Here is a 10,333-nt window from a genome sequence, read left to right on the forward strand (position 1 = left end):
GCAGTGCTGTGGCCTAAGGGTCTGGGCAGGTACAGTGAGGCCGGCCAATGTGATGCGCGTGGGAGGCCATGTGTGTGCTGCTCGCCGCTGGCCAGTCAATGTGGCAACCAATGTAATTACCAGGGATAGTTTTGAAATGGTAAATAATGCTTGGTAAAGTTTCAGGCAAAATAAAATATAGATCTTTCCCTAATTTACATGGTCGTTGTCTTCACAGAAAATGCAGTGTGTAGTAAAACCTTGTATAAATATTGTATTTTTATATGAAATAAAGCAGCTCCAGGATTGAGGGTCTAGGCTCGGATAATTCCACTCGAACTGGAGAACTTCCAGGTGGACATGTGAGTCCTGTGGGACCTGGTGGCCTCTTCATCATGGTTTATCACCCTGCATGGTCTGGTATGTTTGGCATTGTCAACCCTGAATCCTTAAATGGTACTGATTCTCCCCCAAAACCTTTGTGAAGAGCAGAAGTGTCCCAACAGGTTTCCAGAGTGTTCCTTTTGGGCATACCTGCTCTGTTGATTGGCAGTTCCTTAAGAGGTGAAAGTGAGGGTTTAGAGGGGCAGGCTGGGCTCACACCATGCACAGGAGCTAGCCTTGGCCTGCCCATCCATGTCGAGCTCTGCAGCTGAGGGCTTGTGGGCTCCCAAAAGGCAGGGACTGCTTGCTCCAGGCTTGGGAAGGTGTCTGCTTTGCTAAATGTCTGAGCAGAGCCCGACAGTGCACAGAGTTGTTTTGTTTTGACAGATTCTTGCCCTGTCACCCAGGCTGGAGTGCAATGGTGCAATCTCAGCTCACTGCAACCTCCGCCTCCTGGGTTCAAATGCTTCTCCTGCCTCAGCCTCCCAAGTAGCTGGGATTACAGGCACCCACTACCATGCTCAACTAATTTTTGTATTTTTAGTAAAGACAGGTTTTCACCATGTTGGACAGGCTGGTCTCAAACTCCTGACCTTGTGATTTGCCCACCTCAGCCTCGCAAAATGCTGGGATTACAGGCATGAGCCACCATGCCCAGCCAGGGAACAGGGTTTCAGAAATGGATCCTTATAAAGGAAGGCAACAGAGTATATTGGAAAGATTGTGAAGGCTTCAGCCAGGCCGTTACCTCCTGCCCTGGTGTGAATCTAAAGTTCTCTGCTCCCAATTCCTAGCTGCTGGGATATAATTCACCTCACCGAGCCAGCCTTTCTTCCTCTTTTAAGTGGCCAGAACTCAGACTCCGGCCTATGATTATCTCAGCAGCACTGAGGAACCAGGAAAGGGGTGGACAATGCTGCCCCTAAGGCATCTGTTAGCCCTGGACCCCAGGGTGTGGTTCAGAAGTCCTCCTCCTTCAGCAAGGACATTATTCCTGTACAACGCCCAGCAAGGGAGCCGCCCACCCTTTGATCTTTAGCCCTCCAGTTAGATGGGAAAGTGAGAAAACTCCATGCATAGCACTGTAGCTTGAGCTGTTTCACCAGCTGCATGACCCTGAACAAGCTACCTAACCTCTCCCTTAGCCTCAGTTCCCCAATCTGTAAAATGGGGCTCCCCCAGCTGAGCTGTTTTGACTTCTGGGCGGATGAACTGATATGGTGCTTGTGGAGTTTAGTACCTCGCCTGGTAGGAAGGAAGTGCTACGTGAATGGCATTTGTTGCGTACTCTTAGAGCCAGACTGAACCTCAGAAGTAAGTAACCCTGCCCCCAGGCTTTGATTTTACAAAGGAGGATATTCAGGTCCCACCAGGAAGGCCTTTCCTGCTAGAGTTGAAGCAGAATAGACCAGGCCATCTGACTTCCAGCTGTTATTGACTTTAGCTTCTCACATGCCTTGGCCAAAAATGATTGGGAAAGCTCTGACAGGAAGGCCTCTGGTGACCCAAATAAACTCAGAGGCGACTCAGAACCCTTCCTGGAACTCCCCTCAGGCAAGAGGCACAACTTCTGAAAGCCTCTCTTCAGGGTGACATTGAGGGTTTTCTTTTTTTTTTTTTTTAATTTTTTATTGGATTTTAGGTTTTGGGGTACATGAGCAGAGCATGTAAGACAGTTGCGTAGGAACACACATGGCAGTGTGCTTTTCTTTCCTTCTCCCCTTCACCCACATTTGGCATTTCTCCCCAGGCTATCCCTCCCCACCACCCCCTCCCACTGGCCCTCCCCTTTTCCCCCCAATAGACCCCAGTGTTTAGTACTCCCCTTTCTGTGTCCATGTGTTCTCATTTTTCATCACCCCCCTATGAGTGAGAATATGCGGTGTTTCATTTTCTGTTCTTGTGTCAGTTTGCTGAGGATGACGTTCTCCAGATTCATCCATGTCCCTACAAACGACACAAACTCATTTCTGATTGCTGCATAATATTCCATGGTGTATATGTGCCACATTTTTCCAATCCAGTCTATTATCAATGGGCATTTTGGTTGATTCCAGGTCTTTGCTATTGTAAACAGTGCTGCAATGAACATTCATGTACATGTGTCCTTATAGTAGAACGATAAGACCTGGCACCATAAAAACCCTAGAAGGAAATCTAGGCAAAACTATCCAGGACATAGGAGTAGGCAAGGACTTTATGAACAAAACACCAAAAGCATTGGCAACAAAAGCCAAAATAGACAAATGGGACCTAATGAAACTCCACAGCTTCTGCACGGCAAAAGAAACAGTCACTAGAGTGGATCGGCAACCAACAGAATGGGAAAAAATTTTTGCAGTTTACCCATCTGACAAAGGGCTGATATCCAGAATTTACAAAGAACTCAAACGGATTTACAGGAAAAAAACAAGCCCATTCAAAAGTGGGCAAAGGATATGAACAGACACTTTACGAAAGAAGACATATTTGAGGCCAACAATCATATGAAAAAATGCTCATCGTCACTGGTCATCAGAGAGATGCAAATCAAAACCACATTGAGATACCATCTCACGCCAGTTAGAATGGCGATCATTAAAAAATCTGGAGACAACAGATGCTGGAGAGGATGTGGAGAAAAAGGAACACTTTTACACTCTTGGTGGGAGTGTAAATTAGTTCAACCATTGTGGAAGACAGTGTGGCGATTCCTCAAGGCCTTAGAAATAGAAATTCCATTTGACCCAGCAATCCCATTACTGGGTATATATCCAAAGACTATAAATCGTTCTACTATGAGGGTTTTCTAAAGCAAATTTGTCCAGAGACTACAGGGGTAAACGTCTGAAAAACAGGGATTGGGCAGTCCTGTGAGGCCAAACGCAGACTCCAGGAAACAGTGAGAGTACTGGAAGAGTTTACTTTGTGTGGATCAGATGAATGGGGTGCTTGGATAGGTGGGTAGGTAGTAAAGGAAACCAGACTATGTTACCCCCAATATGGTCTGGCCATGTCCCCACCCAAATCTCATCTTGAATTATAGTTCCCATAATTCCCACGTGTTGTGGGAGGGGCCCAGTGGGAGGTAATTGAATCATGGAGGTGGTTTCCCCCATACTGTTCTGTTGGTACTAAGTCTCATAAGATCTGATAGTTTTATAAGGGGACACTTCTTTCACTTGGCTCTCTCATTCTCTCTCTTGCCTGCTGTGATGTAAGATGTGCCTTTCAGCTTCCGCCATGATTGTGATGCCTTTCCAGCCATGTGGAACTGTGGGTCCATTAAACTCCTTTTCCTTTATAAATTACCCAGTCTTGGGTATGTCTTTATTAGCAGTGTGAAAATAGACTAGTATACCTGCAAATATGCCTTTCTGATATAAAAATTATTTTTGAATTGAAGGTAATTAAGAAGCAGCAAATGGAGAAAATGTTTTCTCTATCTTTCCCCCTTTCTGCCTAAAGACAGATAAAATTTCTCCTTTATTGGAGATGACTCTAGACTCTTATCAATCCAGAGGAATCTGCAAACAAGGCTTATTCCTTTAGTTTTCTCCCATATGTTTACATTCTGTGGTTTCCTGGCCTTGGAAGCATAAAACCACTACCCTTGTCGGATGCCATGGTTTTCCTATAAATTTTTGCTCTTTATTAAAGTTAAGCGGAGTTCTAAGGCACCATTTTGAGTTACCTTTCATGCAGGTTTCTCCTGCGTGAAGTGCATGCCACATGTTATAAACTTATTTTTCTCTTGTCTGTCCTTTGTTACAGGAGTCCACCCCCACAAAGAACTAAGATGGGAAGAGGTTCAAGTTTAGCCTCCTCCTACAGTACTACAGAGGTAGAAAAGAAAGGGCTTTCCAAGTCCTTGCAACATGTACACACGCATATGCACAAACAGGCACAAATTTCTTGCTGGTTTCCATACATCCCTCCTGCCTTGAACTTATTTCATTTTATTTATTTACCATACTTTAAGTTGTGGGGTACATGTGCAGATCGTGCAGGTTTGTTACATAGGTATACACATGCCCTGTGGTGGTTTGCTGCACCCTTTGCCCCGTCATCTACGTTAGGTATTTCTTCTAATGCTATCCCTCCCCAATCCCCCCACCCCCAGGCCTCAGTGTATGATGTCCCCCCCCATGTCTGTGTGTTCTCATTGTTCAACACCCACTTGTAAGTGAGAACATGTGGTGTTTGTTTTTCTGATCTTGTGTCAGTTTGCTAAGAATGATGGTTTCCAGTTTCATCCATGTCCCTGTAAAGGACATGAACTCATCTTTTTTTAATGACTGAATAGTATTCCATGGTGTATATGTGCCACATTTTCTTTATCCAGTCTATCATTGGGCATTTGGGTTGGTTCCAAGTCTTTGCTATTGTGAACAGTGCCACAATAAACATACATTTGCATACGTCTTTATAATAGAAAAAGACATCTTTCCATTGTGTTATGGCTTATGTGATTTCTTCTTTTTAAATTTCTAATTTAGAAATAACTTTAAACTTGCAAAAATTTGCAAAAATCATGGTCTCCCCATCTACTCTTCACCGAGCCTCCACAAATATGAACATATCATATGACCATAGTACATAACCACAGTGTACTAGTTCGTTTTCATGCTGCTGATAAAGACATACCCAAGACTGGGAAGAAAAGGAAGTTTAATTGGACTTATAGCTCCACATGGCTGGGGAGGCCTCAGAATCATGGCAGAAGGCAAAAGGCACTGCTTACATGGTGGCAGCAAGAGAAAATGAGGAAGATGCAAAAGCAGAAACCCCAAATAAAGCTGTTAGATCTTGTGAGACTTACTCATTATCACAAGAACAGTATGGTGGAACAGCCCCATGATTCAAATTATCTCCCACTGGGTCCCTCCCACAACATGTGGGAATTATGGGAATACAATTCAAGATGAGATTTGGGTGGGGACACAGAGCCAAACCATATTATTCCACCTCTGGCCCTGCCAAATCTCATGCCCTCACATTTCAAAACCAATCATGCCTTCCCAACAGTTCCCTAAAGTTTTAACTCATTTCAGCATTAATCCCAAAGTTCACAATCCAAGTCTCATCTGAAACAAGCTAGTTAATCAAAAGCAAGCTAGTTACTTCCTAGATACAATGGGGGTACAGGTATTGGGTAAATACAGCTGTTCAAATGGGAGAAATTGGCTAAAATAAAATGGTCACAGGGCCCATGCAAGTCTGAAATCCAGCAGATTAGCCAAGTTTTAAAGCTCCAAAATGATCTCCTTTGACTCCATGTCATGCTGATGAAAGAGGCAGGTTCCCTTGGTCTTAGGAAGCTCTGCCCCTGTGGCTTTGTAGAGTACAGCCTCTCTCCTGGCTGCTTTCATGAACTGGTGTTGAGTGTCTCTGGCTTTTCCAGACAAACAGTAAAGCTGTCAGTGGATCTACTATTCCAGGATCTGGAGGATGGTGGCCCTCTTCTCACAGCTCCACTAGGCAGTGCCCCAGTAGAGGATCTGTGTGGGGGCTCCAACCCCACATTTTCCTTCTGCATTGCCCTAGCAGAGGTTCTCCATGAGCACCCCGCCCATGCAGTAAACTTCTGCCTGGACATCCAGACATTTCCATACATGTTCTGAAATGGAGGCAAAGGTTCTCAAACCCCAGTTCTTCACTTCTGTGCACTCATAGACTCCACCATGTGGAAGCTGCCAAGTCTTGGGACTTGTACTCTCTGAAGCCATGGCCTAAGCTCTATGTTGGCTTCTTTCAGCCATGGCTGAAGTGGCTGGGACATAGGAAACCAAGTCCTTAGGCTGCACACAACATGGGGACCCTAAGCCCACTCTATAAAACCATTTTCTCCTAGACCTCCAGGCCTATGATGGAAGGGGCTGCTGTGAAGGCCTCTAACATGCCCTGGAGAAATTTTCCCCATTGTCTTGGGGATTAACATCCTGCTCCTCATTATATATTCAAATTTCTGCAGCCAGCTTGAATTTCTCCTCAGAAAATGGGTTTGTCAGGCTGCAAATTTTCCAAATTTGTATGCTCTACTTCCCTTATAAAACTGAATGCCTTTAACAGCACCCAAGTCACATTGTGAGTGCTTTTCTACTTGGAAATTTCTTCTGCCAGATACTCTAAATCATCTCTCTCAGTTCAAAGTTCCAGAAATCTCTAGGGAAGGGGCAAAATGCCACCAATCTCTTTGCTAAAACATAACGAGAGTCACCTTTGCTCAAATTCCCAACAAGTTCCTCATCTGAGACCACCTCAACCTGGACCTTTTTGTCCATATCACTATCAGGCTTTTGGTCGAAGTCATTTAACAAGTCTCTAGGAAGTTTCAAATTTTCCCACATTTTCCTGTCTTCTTCTGAGCCCCTCAAACTGTTCCAGCCTTTGCCTGTTGCCCAGTTCCAAAGTTGCTTCTGCCTTTTGGGTATCTTTTCAGCAACCCCTCACTCTACTGGTACCAATTTACTGTATTAGTCCCTTTTCATGCTGCTGATAAAGACATACCTGAGACTGGGAAGAAAAAGTGGTTTAATTGGACTTACAATTCCACATGGCTGGGGAGGTCTCAGAATCATGGCAGGAGGCAAAAGGCATTTTTTACATAGTGGTGGCAAAATAAAATGAGGACAGTGCAAAAGTGGAAGCCCCTGATAAACCCATCAGATCTTATGAGACTCTTTCACTGTCATGGAAACAGTATGCAGGAAACTGCACCCATGATTCAAATTATCTCCCACTGGGTCCCTCCCACAACCTGTGGGAATTATGGCAGTACAATTTAAGATGAGATTTGGGTGGGGATGCACAGCTAAACCGTATCACATAGTATAATGGCATTATTCAAGCTTTTTTCAGTTGTCCTATCAATATCCTTTTTTTCTTGTACAGTGTCCAATCCAGTAACCCATATTGCATTGGGTTGTCATATTTCCTCATTCTGCTTGAGTCTGGCACAGCTTCTCAGGTTTTGTTTTTTTTGACATAGGACCTTTTGAAAAATAAAGGCTAGATATTTTGTAGAATGTCTTTCAATTTGGAATTTTCTGATATTTCATCATCTCAACTTTAGATTGTACATGGGCACAAATATGGCAGAAGCAATGTGCCTTTCTTTGTATATAGTTTCAGCTGGTTGGCATAATTTCTAATGAGAAATCAATCCTTATCTTTATCTTTGTGCCCTGTATGTAATGTATTCTTTTCTTCTAGCTGCTTTTAAGATTTTCTCTTCATCCTTAGTTTTAAGCAATTTGATTATTGAAATTGATTTTTAATTGGTTATTAAAAGAGCAGCTTGGCTGGTGTTCTTTCTCCTGCTTTGGGCTTGTTGAATTTCTTGGAACTGTGAATTTATAGTTTTCATCATGTTTAGAAAAAAAATGAGCCATTATTTCTTAAAATATTTTCCTGTCCCCTTAACTGCCCCCCTTCCCGGGGCTCCAATTTCATGTGGTAATGTAATGGTGAAGGCTTAGGCCATCTGTAGTTTTATGTGGGCTACTGCTGATTTTATAGCTTGTTGGGGTGATGTGCAGGAAATATTCATGCAGCTGCCACTGTCCTAGGGTCAACCAGAATAGTATGACATATAGAAGAAATTAGCTATTTGAGGATATGAATGGCAATAGTTTTGGCGCTTTGTCATCTGCCTTTTAAGTTTGATTCTACTTTTAAACATGTTTTTGTAGTTGAATGTATCCATCTTCTCTTTAGTCATTTCTGGCTTTTTGGCCCTCTTAGGAAAGTCTCATTATGAGATTATTTTCAAAACATTCACTATATTCTTCTTATTTTAGGATTTCAATATTTACATATACATCTTCAATCTATCAGGAATTGATCCTGGTATAAGGATAACAGTGATTCCAATTTACACTGTTTTTCAGGTGGCTACCTGATTTTTCCCAAATATTTTAAATAAATATTTTAACACAGTTTGTTTGTCCCATTCATTTGAAATGCCACTTTTTATTTTTTGAGAAGTCTCATTCTGGTACCCAGGCTGGAGTGCAGTGGCGTGATCTCAGCTTATTTCAACCTCTGCCTCCTGGGTTCAAGCAATTCTCATGCCTCAGCCTCCTGAGTAGCTTGGGCTACAGGTGCATGCCACCATGCCTGGCTAATTTTTGTATTTTTAGTGGAGATGGAGTTTCACCATCTCTACTAAAGTTTGGCCAGGCTGGTCTTAAACTCCTGACCTTAAGTGATCCACCTGCCTGGGCCTCTCAAAGTGCTAGGATTATAGGTGTGGCCACTGGGCCTGGCCTGAAATGCCACTTTTGGTTTAAAAAAGAAAATTTAAAAACTGTATTGATGAGCTTATAAAAGCGAACAATGTGAAAAAATAAATCAATAAGACAAATTCAATCACTCACCAAACAGAAACAGTGTTCCTGGTACTGTGGGGGGGTAGGATCATATTAGCTTATTAGGAGGGCAACTGCCTCAAGATGGCCCAACCCCAGCCTCTACCTGGGGTTTTGCTTCAGTGTGTGTTGCTTTTGCAGTAAGAAAGGATAACCACTGAATATGAGAACTGATTCTGTGTTAACCTGTTTTCACACTGCCATAAAGATGCTCCCTAAGACTAAGCAATTTATAAACAAAGGAGGTTTAATTGACTCATGTTTCTGCATGGCTGGGGATGCCTCAGGAAACTTACAATCATGGTGGAAGAAGAAGCAGGCACATCTTACATGGCAGCAGGCCAGAGAGATAGTGTGTATAGGAGGAAATGACACTTATAAAACCATCAGATCTCGTGAGAACTCACTCACTATCATGAGAACGGCATGGAGAAACCACCCCCATGATCCAGTCACCTCCCTCCCTCAACAGGTGGGGATTACAGGTTACTCTCTAGACATGTGAGGATTACAATTTGAGATGAGATTTGGGTGGGGACACAGAGCCAAACCATATCACACACGTTTGCTAAGTCTCTTCCTATCTTTCTGAAGTAAGACTCCACTGTTTACATACTACAGGCATCCAGCATCAGCCGCTCTGGTGGGAGCGCAAAAATGTCCAACCCCTGCTTCCCCAGAAAACCTTAAAATGAACAACACAGACCTTCAGTCTCTTACCTCTCATGGGCCTGTCTGGGATTCTGTCTCTTTCCCACATATCTCCCTGCACTGCCCTGACCCTTAAGACCCATAACAAATCAAAGATGCTACCTTCATCTATCTGCACTTGTCAGGGATGTTAAATCAAGTTTACCCTAATGCTGCCTCCTTACATATTTTAAATTCAGCCTAAAGGTTTTTCTGTACATCATGAACTATAATAAGTAGAAGGATGAACCATAGCCTACGCTTGTGCCAGTCGCTGAGTTTGGCTGGCAAACACCAACCTGTAACCAATCCAGCTGTTTCTGTTCCTCACTTCTGTTTTCTGTACATCACTTTCCTTTTTCTGACCATAAATCTTCTTCTACCATGTAGCTACACTGGAGTCTCACAGCTCAGGAGGCTGCCCAAATTGTGAATCATCCATTGCTCATTTAAACTTTAGATTTAATCCAGCTGAAATTTTTATTTTATGAGGGAAGGGGGAGGGTTTGTTGGCCGGAAAAGTTGATCCTCCTATGGTGGTACCAGGTGTTATGGCCTGAATGTTTGTGTCTTCCCAAATTGATACATTAAAACCAAACCCTAAAGGTGATGGTATTAGAGTTGGGGCTTCTGGGATGTGATTAGGTCATGTGTAAAACTCTCATGAGTGGGATTAGGACCTTTATAAAAGAGGCCCCAGAAAGCTTTCTCTGCTCTTTCTGCCATGCGAGGACACAGCCAGAAGATACCACCTCTGAACCAGGAACCGACCTTCCCCAAAACCTGACCATGCTGGCTTCTGATCTCAGTCTTCCAGCCTCCAGAACTCTGAGAAATACATTTTTGTTGTTCACAAGCCACCCAGTCTATGGCAGCCCACATGGATGAAGATGCCAGGCCTGGGGATTTGCAAACACTACTTTATCACG

This window comes from Callithrix jacchus, chromosome 8 (genome assembly GCF_049354715.1).
Source record: "Callithrix jacchus isolate 240 chromosome 8, calJac240_pri, whole genome shotgun sequence".
Lineage (NCBI taxonomy): Eukaryota > Metazoa > Chordata > Mammalia > Primates > Cebidae > Callithrix > Callithrix jacchus.